Genomic DNA, 9,162 nt, shown 5'->3' on the forward strand with positions numbered 1-9,162 from the left:
ATCCCGAGGAAAACTCGGGGCACAGCTCAACGCCTTTGGTGTAGGAGAATTTAAGATGATAGGCAGAAAAAATAGGAAGGAGTGAGAACCATACTGTGGCATGTTAACCAGGCTAGAGCAAAATGCAACGCGTGTCGGGTTTCCTCTCTAAGGCGGCCGCGATTTTTGTCGGGGCCAGCAGAAGCGGGAAACGCAGTGTTATAGCTAAGTGACGCAGTTGTACGCGAATAACAATTTTTTCTACCGACGAATGTTATGAACGAGGCCAAGGCTTGGGATAAGGTTGCCACTTCACGATGTCTGAAAGCGTTGACAAAATTGCACTTTTCTTGCTGCAATTTCCGCATTAGATGGGTGCGCAACAACGACGCGTTGTTGTGCGTGGACACAATAGTGATGACGAATTGCTTCGCTGCACCACTCCTAGATGCCGACACCATGCGACCGACAAATTGCACTGTCAGAGGAATGTGTGCGATAGAAAAGTTGTGTTTATAAAGACTTCAGCTAGAGTGTGACCATGGCGCAGTGGATAGCGTGTCCAGAATCTGTTGCGGCGGGCGGAGAGGCCATGGGTTCGGCTCTTGTGGAGGGAAATTTTTTCACTGTGCGATTTGCGATGTCATTTCCGTCATGGAAATATTTTCCTGAAGTCTTCGTGGGCCCCCACATAAAACACTTTCATGTTACAAATACCCGCGACCATACGATCTGCGCCTTTTCTTCATCTTTGCGGGATTTAGGTGAAAATAAAGTTAAATAGCACCGTTGGCGTCATGTATTGAACTGCAATAGCGCAAAAAAAAAACATGTCCGCTTGACTACCTTTTATGTGAAGAGTAGCTAAAATAAACGACAAAACGACGCTAAATCTACTCAAAACAGCTTCGGAGCTACGTACAAAGCTATTAGTTCAACGTCCATCTTGTGTCGCCATTCGTCTAGTGTTAGTCTTTTCTATTGCTGATTTTAACGCACGTAATATAAAAAAGCTGGTAAAATTGTCCCATAAGCTGTCTTTCGCTTCGAGTATTCCTAAGCGAATAGAAAATATGATCCTCTAAATATTTTATGTGACGACCATCAAAAACTTGCAAACCTGCATAGTCATTCAATAAAATAGTATGTAGCGCAACCTAACGGCCATGGTAACTGCCTCGCCGCGGTGGTGTAGTGTCTAAGGTACACGGCTGCTGACCCGCCAGTCACGGAATCGAATCCCGAATGTGGCGGCTGCATTTTCGCCTGCCCATGTACTCAGATTCGGTTGCACTTTGAAGAACGCCAGGTGGTCCAAATTTCTTGAGTCCTCCACTACGGTGCCTCTTAGAGTAATTTCGTGCTTTTGAGACGTTAAATCCCAACAATCATTCTTATTATTTCTCACATGTACAGAGGTTCGTTGCTTGAGACAGTGAGGCCTCATTCAGATAGGTATTTTAGCTTGTAGTAAGTGTCAGAAAAGCTTTGGGGAGCATGCAAAGAGGCAAAGCTGCTGGTGAGGATCAGGTAACATCAGATCTGCTGAAAGATGGAGGACAGATTGTGTTAGAAAAACTAGCTACCCTGTTTACGAGGTGTCTCCTGACGGGAAGAGTACCAGAGTCTTGGAAGAACGCTAACATCATCTTAATACATAAGAAAGGAGATGACAAGGACTTGAAGAATTACAGGCCGATCAGTTTGCTCTCTGTAGTATACAAGCTATTTACAAAGGTAATTGCTAACAGAATAAAGAAAACATTAGAATTCAATCAACCAAAGGAACAAGCAGGGTTTCGAACAGGCTACTCAACAATTGACCACATTCATACTATCAATCAGGTAATACAGAAATGCTCAGAGTATAACCAACCACTATACATAGCCTTCATAGATTACGAGAAGGCGTTTGATTCAGTAGAAATATCAGCCGTCATGCAGACACTGCGGAATCAGGGCGTAAATGAAGTATATATAAACATTCTGGAAGAAATCTACAGGAGGTCAACTGCTACCATAGTGCTTCATAAAGAAAGCACCAGAATACCAATCAAGAAGGGTGTAAGGCAGGGGGACACAATCTTCCCAATGCTATTTACCGCGTGCTTACAGGAGGTTTTCAGGAGCCTAGAATGGGAAAAGTTAGAGATAAGAGGTAATAAAGAATACCTTAGTAACCTGCGCTTCGCCGATGACATTGCATTGCTGCGTAACTCAGGGGACGAAGTGCAACTCATGATTACGGAGTTAGACAAGGAGAGCAGAAAGGTGGGTCTTAAAATTAATCTGCAGAAAACGAAAGTAATGTACAACAACCTCGGAAAGGAGCAGCGCTTCGAGATAGGTAATAGTGCACTTAAAGTTGTAAAAGACTATGTCTACTTAGGGCAGGTAATAACTGCAGAGCCGAACCATGAGATTGAAGTAACTGGAAGAATAAGAATGGGGTGGAGCACATTCGGCGAGCACTCTCAAATTATGACAGGTAGATTGCCACTATCCCTCAAGAGGAAGGAATATAGCAGCTGTATCTTGCCGGTACTTAGCTACGGAGCAGAAACCTGGAGACTTACAAAGAGGGTTCAGCCTAAATTGAGGACGATGCAGCGAGCAATAGAAAAAAAAATGGTAGGTGTAACCTTAAGAGACAAGAAGAGAGCAGAGTGGATTAGGGGACAAACGGGGGTTAAGGATATTATAGTTGAAATAAAGAAGAGGAAATGGACATGGGCCGGGCATGTAGCGCGTAGACAGCATAACCGCTGGTCATTAAGGGTATTTAACTGGATTGTCAGAGAAGGGAAGCGGGTTAGGGGGAGATAGAAGGTTAGGTGGGCAGATGAGATTAAGAAGTTTGCGGGTATAAATTGGCAGCAGCAAGCAAAGGACCGGGTTAACTGGGAGAGGCCTTTGTCCTGCAGTGGACGTAGTCAGGCTGATGATGATAATGATGATGAAATGTCTATTACCTGAACAGAAAAAATGACTGTGATAATCGTCACAAAGAACTTGAACATTTCATAGAGCCTACGAAACAAGTTTAGAACCTCCGATAATTGACTCTGTCGCAGGCGCAATGAAGCTGCCCACGCATTTGCACTAAGCTGTGTAGAAAAGTGCTAGTCCCGTATGTAAGGCTTAATTCTGGCACAGGCGTTGGCTACAAGGTGAGACTCAAGAAGAGCGCCAAGGTGCCCTTTCAGGAGCAGCACGCCCTGTCTATACTGCGGAGGTACGCGCCATCGGCTGAAGTCCTGGATGACCACCCGAGCCAAGCCATCGTCGGGTTGCATACGGTTGTCTCCAAAGACTTCGACCGTATGTTTCACGAACTGGAAAGGGCCAGCTTTCATCTCGGCATCCGCTCGATCGGCCTCACTGTGTCCACGCTCAAGGATATTTATCTCAAGTCAGTCCCTGATTTCGTTTACACAAAACTATAGCGTATCAGCAACTAACGTATAACGAACTAGCGTATAACAACGTAGCTGGTATACGCTATAGTTTCCTGCAGAACGTTGCTTGCATGCACTGAGCACGTAGACGAAAATAACGCACGCCGTCTCGCCATTGACCGCGGCGGTGGCAGGCCTGTCGTGGCTGCTGCCTGTTGTTACGCGGCAGTGTACTGGCGATACAGTAAAAGCCCTGTGCGCGAGATTCAAAGGCACCGACACGAAGAATTGTACGCATCAGGAGGGAAAGACAGCGCGCATGCTCTTTTGGGGTGTAAACTCCGCGGGGAAGGATGCTTGAGGAGAGAGGGGGGAGCGAGTGTAGAACAGCAGACGCTGCCTGCGTCGACGTTGGCAGGCGAGCGAGGAGAAGGGCACACATGCGCAATGGGGCAGTAAGCACCGCAGGGCGGGATGCATAGAGGAGAAGGCAACGAGCTTAGGCAAGCAGACGCTGCTTGCGTCGGCGTTGCGAGGTGCGAGGGGGAGTGTAGGAGGGGTGTCCACGCATGCGCCATGGAGGTGTGAACGCCGCGTGGAGGGATGCCCAAAGGGGAGAGAGAGGGGAGTGAGCATAGGCGAGGACACAGTCGGAGAGTAGGCACATAAGTAGTAAGGGTGGTCATGCCGCACACCAGATTGAGCTCGACCGTAAACCGCTGCGCATCTAAAACTCTGTTTGAGGACTTTAATACCACAGCAGTTTGATATCGATGCCTTTGTTGAACGTACGGTTTGTCCCCATAGTATATTTGACCCATATCAGAGGAAAAGTCACAGCATTGCCGCAAAGGCGAAGCAATGAACGCGATAGCAAGAAATTGGGAAGCAGATCGAAACGTACCCCGTGTTTCTCAAGCACAAATTATAGACGAAACGTATTCATAGGTACAGATGTGCACGAATAAGCGTCTCAGCTGTTACTTCGCTGTGTCTGAAAAGCGCGCTTTTCGCAAACGGAGACTGCAATGATTGCAGTGACGTTTGTGTGTCCGGTAACTACAACAGAATCGTTCCAGGTAAAGCTCGGAGCCAGCCAAGATGTACGATCCTCCCCCCCTCCTCACCGGAGGTAAATACGTGTGAGGGAGCGTCGCTCCCCTCCTCTAAGCGGGGCAAAGTACGCGTGGGAGATTAAAGTGCGTGTCTTCGCGCGATGTGGCGACGAGCGCTCGTTGCGCCATCTTGCTTGCCATGCTGAAAACATGACAGTTCCCCCGAGATGCCCGTGAGCAGTGGTAAGTAGTAGATATAATAGCTTGTCGTTTGAACAGCGAAAGACGTACTCCTCGGTGGCACAGTTTTTCCAGTGGTTAACGCCTCGCATTCACTATTCAGAGGACCCAAGTTCGATTCCACGCGCTGAAATGTTTTTCTGGGTTTTTTAAAGATGATAGCCTTTCTAGGGGACCTTCGACGCAAAATTTCGTACTGTCTGCCTGTACATTTGTCTGTTTTTCCGCCCTTAGCGACACTTTAAACGACTGACCCCACAATTCACTTATAATACACAGAACGTTTCATATTCTCCCCACCTGGTTTGTTTATTTTTCACACTGTGTGACGTAGCAGGTTCTGTTGGACAATTTTTTGAATACTTTCTTGCGGACCTTCGACGCAAATATCTTGGTCTGTCTGCACATTTGTATAGATCGTTTAGTATCGTTTGGGGGCCAACAGACAAAGTATTGGGGGGTACCGTTAAGGGCGGACGACCCCCAAACGACACTAAGCACTACCTCAAACGGCGAACCCCATCCGCAGCGCCCACCAATATTGCTCAAGCTTTAGCGTTCATACTTGTGCGATTGTCAATTAAAATACGGTTATTTCGCATGTCTGAGGGACCACAACAACACGTCAATATTCTGTATGTGTGTCTTTTTTACTATAAAAGACATACACAAGTAATTCTAAAGATTAGATTTTATCACGCTGCACTGACAATGCAACGCTTGCACGAAGAGACAAGTGTTTCCAACGCTTGTTTTCCCTTTTGCATTTTCACACACACACACACACACACACACACACACACACACACACACACACACACACACACACACACACACACACACACACACACACACACACACACACACACACACACACACACACACACACACATATATATATATATATATATATATATATATATAAGGAAAGAAGTGGATACCTAAGGGCTCGTGTTTTTACACAGTAATAATGAGATCTAACAGACAATAATGCCAAGGAAAGTATAGGGGAAAATATTAGGCCAAATTGTAATGTAAATATGAAGAAAAGGGGGTGAAAAGATAGCTTGCCGTGGGCAGGATTCAAACCTGCGACCTTCGAATTACGCGTTCGATGCTCTACCACTGAGCTACCACGACAGCTATCCCCCCAAACACTGTATATTGTTTATATGTGAATTATATATATCACTCAACACACACACACACAGATATATATATATATATATATATATATATATATATATATATATATATATATATATATATATATATATATATATATATATGGTGAGTGACGCCGACGTCGACACCGGCAGCAAAATTCAGCTGATAGTGTTCATATAATGGCTATCACAGTAAAAGATAGTTTTTTTTAAATGGCTACACTACGTGACGTTTTATCCAACCTCTACCCCTGTTCTGAATTTCTTCACTGTCTCGGCCCTTCCCTCTGGTAGCACCAAATGTTGCCGCAACATTCCCGCAATATTGAGAAAGTTGATTTAACGTTAAGGCATTATTGCGTGGTGGCATTAATTTTTTACTAGGTTCTCGAACGGCAGCCCGCTAGCTGAGACAAGCCTGAGAACCTCTTATCTAAAAAACTCTGGCGAAAATTGGCTGAAAAAAAAAGATCTTATTTTATTCTTTCCTCGCCGCTATGTTTAGGTTGTAAAATTCAAAAGTATCAATACAATGCGTTTCAGATTTAACAGTCGATCTGAGATGATATCTTTACGGAGCTTTCTTACCAAACAGCTGCCTTCTTTTCTGCAGGTTGACGTTGGCCAGTTTGTCTCTCGTCAAAATGAAGGAGCGAGCACAGCACCTGCGTACGTATAAGCTTGCACGGCTATGTGATACTAAAATATTCTTTGCGCACACCATTGATTGCGAAAAGTGAATACTAGTAATAATATCTGGGGTTTGATGTCCCAAAACGACCATATGATTATGAGAGACGCTGTAGTGGAGGGCTGCGGAAAATGCGACCATCTGGTGCACTTTAACGTGCAGACATCACACAGTGCAGGGGCCGTTTCCCCTCCATCGAAGTGCGACCGCCACAGCCGGGATCGAACCGACGACCTTCGGGTCAGCAGCCGAGTACCGTGACCACTACACCACCACTGCAGACAAGCTAAAATTCTCCCGTAATTCAAATTAATAGCGCCAATACCTTATTTTCTGTCACTACAACAAATGAATCGCTTCGATGTATTTCTCACTTTATTGGGTTCTACTGGTGTGTTCGGTAAAGGTACTACGCGTGGGTCCGCCTCCTACGCGCGTGTCCATCCATCCGCGCGTCCGTATGGACAGATTGACAGAGGTATAGGCGCAAGGACGGAAGGAAGCACGGATGGCCTGACGGACAAAAGGACGGATGCACGGATGGACAGAATCAAGAACGAACGGAAGGACAGAAGCACGGACCCACGGACGGACGTATGGACGCTTCGCCCTGATAATCGTTCAGTCAGTGGATATGCTGTAATTTTTCTCTGTGTTTTCGAGGACCAAATAAAAGTTTATCCAATCCAATCTAAACACAACTCGCTAGCAGATGCTGCCTGCGTTGGCGTGCAAACGCTGCGGGAAGGAATGCCTACAAGAAAGAGAGAGGGGGTGGGGGCAAGCGTAGGTTTGCAGACGCTCCCTGTGTCGGCGTGGCCAACGTTAGGCTTGGCAAGGTGAAGGAGGGGGGAGCGAGCATGGAGGAAGGAAAAGAAAGGAGGGAGCATTACGTTACACAAGTGAAGCCCACCTTGTCGGCATAAGACGGGATCAACACGTCAGAGCTTTCGGTAGCTTTTAGTACTCTCGGTGCTGTTCCGTCTTTAACACCTGCGTGAGCCGGCCAGTCTGCGCCGAACCAGTGCATTTCAATTGAAAGCTACCGGGCGCCATACTCCGAAGTATCGGCAAGTCTCGTTTATTGCCTGATCTCACGGCATAGGGTCACGTGTTTGGCTGACTTTAATGGCTTCAAAATGGGTTGGCTTGCCAAGGCTGGGTGCGTGACGCCATGCTTTCTCCTGTGTTTTTTTTTTCCTCCATAGGAGCGAGCGCAAGCATGTGGTAGGAGACATACACTTTCCTGAAATTAATTAGAGGGTACTATGGCGCTGCGGTCGTTCAGTGATCATAGAGTGATGGTTAGTACACGGATTTGCCTAGCCTTCGTAGTTGCGGGCGGTGAATCGTACTTGCGGCTTCGTTTATTGCTGGTTTCAGTTTTGTCTTGAAAAAAAAAAAAGAACGAACCCTTTTGAACTTCTTGAACTGATTTAAAATGGTAAGTTCAAAAAATAAGGTGGTGAACTGCAACCGCTGAACGTTTGCCTATTTTTTGTTTCGTGAGATAAGAGCTCCAAACCACACGAACACACACGGAGCAAGAAGCAGGCCAGAAGTACGAAGATTAGACAAATACGCGTACTATTCACACGGAGGAAGGGAAGGTAGGAGAGGACATGCCCAGCTGGTGCGCTACGTGAAAAGTGTGGCGGAAATGACATCATGGCGGCCATATTCACTGGTAACAATGGCGGCGTTGTTATGGCAACGTGTTGCGCAGTGGAGTTGGTTTAGCAGTGAGCGGCCGCGGCTGGCGGCGGCATGTGTGCCTCCCCAAGTCTCGTGCTGAGCCATGGCGGACAATATCCGTGCTCTGCGCCGCGTTATTGGTTACGCAGTGTTCTCCTGGAAGTTAGTGTACTCTTAGCAACGTTTACAAATCCTTTTGTCCATCATGTGGTTTCAACAGTACGTAGAACGAGTGCATGTCCTTGTGTCGTGCGGCGGATGACACGGATGAAGCAATTAGTGTTCAGCGAAGTTGCGTTGGGCACCATGGCGAAGTGGAACGACGACGAACGCGTTGCAGGTCAGTGACGGTGGGGCAGTGCTCCTGCTTCTGATCACGGACGACGCAGTTGAGCCCAGCAAGACGCAATAAATGAGGACCATGTGAACATGCATAGTTTCATGTTCTGTGTGTACAGTAACAACTTGAATGTGCGTTTTAAAACACCGTTTCTGTTCCGCTTCCTATACTCTCCCCAAGCATTGCATGTAATCTCAACGTAACAGCAACCGCGTTCAAGTGTCGCTTGCACAGTGCTCAAAGTCACCGCGGTGAGTTTCACGCGGAACACGGACACAGTGGCCGGACGCTGCATCGGCCGCGTGACGGAATGCAATCGTAGAAGGCACACGACCGATCGCGTTGTCTGTACAGTTGCTGAGATAATGACGTGAAAACCCTCGCCGTTGTCAGTGCATTAGCACGCGTTCTCTTGTACTTGCTTCGTTGTCGGTGAGCTCTTACTCACTGGTAATACTTGAACGAAATGATTTCGCCGAAGTTGTCGCGCTGGCCCAGAGTGTTGAGCCGCGTTCCATTAGTTTCGGATCGTCACGGCACACGCGCTGCGCAGCTCAAGTGCTTTCCGAGCCGGAGAGCGAGTCGTGCCTTCTCCTTT

The 9,162-nt window shown here is 47.0% G+C and overlaps 1 non-coding gene across 1 annotated transcript; it reads right to left on the bottom strand.

Annotated features, from left to right (window-relative positions):
- Positions 1–5,740: 5,740 nt before the first annotated feature.
- On the bottom strand, positions 5,741–5,812 carry TRNAT-CGU (transfer RNA threonine (anticodon CGU)). The gene has a single exon. It is a non-coding gene; the product is annotated as a tRNA-Thr (tRNA).
- Positions 5,813–9,162: the final 3,350 nt, after the last annotated feature.

This window comes from Rhipicephalus microplus, chromosome 3, assembly GCF_043290135.1.
Source record: "Rhipicephalus microplus isolate Deutch F79 chromosome 3, USDA_Rmic, whole genome shotgun sequence".
In the NCBI taxonomy this organism is placed as follows: Eukaryota; Metazoa; Arthropoda; class Arachnida; order Ixodida; family Ixodidae; genus Rhipicephalus; species Rhipicephalus microplus.